Raw genomic sequence first — 1,301 nt, forward strand, 5'->3', positions numbered from 1 at the left:
GGTGGGGTCCCAGAATGCCAGAGACCAGCGAGACCTTGAAACCCAGGATGCAGCCCACAGCCTCTTCACAACGGGGAGCTGAGTCACAGACGCCTTCAGGGGAAACGTCTGCGGCCCAACCAGGGCAGCCAAGGGGATGTGGGAGGGGGGGCTCTGTCCTCTGGCTGGCTTTCACTTTCTGTGACCTCAGGCAGGACCCTTGACCCCTCGGGGTTTGGTGGCCTTGTCTGTAAGGTGGGTCTGTTTGCTGTCTTTCCATCCTGGGGTTGTGGGAAGATTCATTGAGATAATGTGCGTAAAACACTCAAAACCATGGGTGGCTCACAGAGTGCGCACCTGGCACACAACTGCTGTCACTGTCACAACCAAAACACAGGTTCCGTTGCTTGCCACTTGCAGAGTTCAATTAACAAGAGTGAGGTCCGATATAAAGAAAGTGACTTTTTATTCCCAAGCTAGCTTAGGGGAAGAAGTACAGGCTTCCTGCCTTAAGGGTATCGCTTTACTTTTGGAGAAAAAAGCAGGTGCTTTGTAAAGGGGCCCTAACATGAGTGGCACACAGGGAGGAAGCGAGCAGGTCGGGGTGGGGTGGGTCCTGTTGCTAGCTTGGTACTTTATGTACCAGGCGGTGGTAAAACTGGTGACTGCTGGCACCTTCATGGGCAGGACTAGGTTGTAAAAGCGGCTGAAAACTCTCCAGGTGGGAGAGAGTTTCGTTGCGGATATCCTTTGGGTTGTGATGGGCTGTTGTCTCTCGAGGCAACCTTCTGCTGGGTGAGAGTTCCGCTCTGGAGCGTCTAAGCACATAGCTAGAGGGACTCGGCCTGTAGTGAGCATCGGGTGCAGGGGAGCCAAAAGGATATCGTTGCATTTCTAAAGGGATAAGTAGGAAGTAGGGAATAAGGGGAATCAGAGAAAGAGACAGGTAATAAAAAATCACAACTCATTCTATTTTTCTTAGAAAAATGGGGATACTTGGTTAGACTGTTATTACTCATACCCAGGCCTCCCTCTCCCAGCTCCATGATTTTTCCTTGGCCCTGTGTGACAGGTCTCTGTCTTCGGAATGTGGGGAGGTTTTCTCGGAAAATCTCTCCCGCATCTTTCTTGGGATTCTGAAGTTTCAGTGTTCGAGACGAATTCCTTTGAGATCAAAGTTGTCTCCATCTGCCAATGGGGATTCCACCCAATGAATGTGAGGCCTGGAAAGTGCTGCGGGGCTCCTAGCAAGCGCTCCATCCATGCCTATGGGCTCCTAGCAAGCGCTCCATCCATGTCTGCAGGGCTCCTAGCAAGCGCTC

The 1,301-nt window shown here is 51.8% G+C and overlaps 1 long non-coding RNA gene across 1 annotated transcript; it reads right to left on the reverse strand.

Annotated features, from left to right (window-relative positions):
• Window positions 1-421: 421 nt before the first annotated feature.
• On the reverse strand, window positions 422-1,166 carry LOC105506575. The gene is made up of 2 exons (XR_001000948.1): window positions 1,001-1,166; window positions 422-873 (listed from the first exon to the last, which is right to left on the reverse strand). It is a non-coding gene; the product is annotated as an uncharacterized LOC105506575 (long non-coding RNA).
• Between the last annotated feature and the right edge of the window lie 135 nt (window positions 1,167-1,301).

This window comes from Colobus angolensis, unplaced genomic scaffold (assembly GCF_000951035.1).
Source record: "Colobus angolensis palliatus isolate OR3802 unplaced genomic scaffold, Cang.pa_1.0 Scaffold138, whole genome shotgun sequence".
NCBI classification, from domain to species: Eukaryota; Metazoa; Chordata; class Mammalia; order Primates; family Cercopithecidae; genus Colobus; species Colobus angolensis.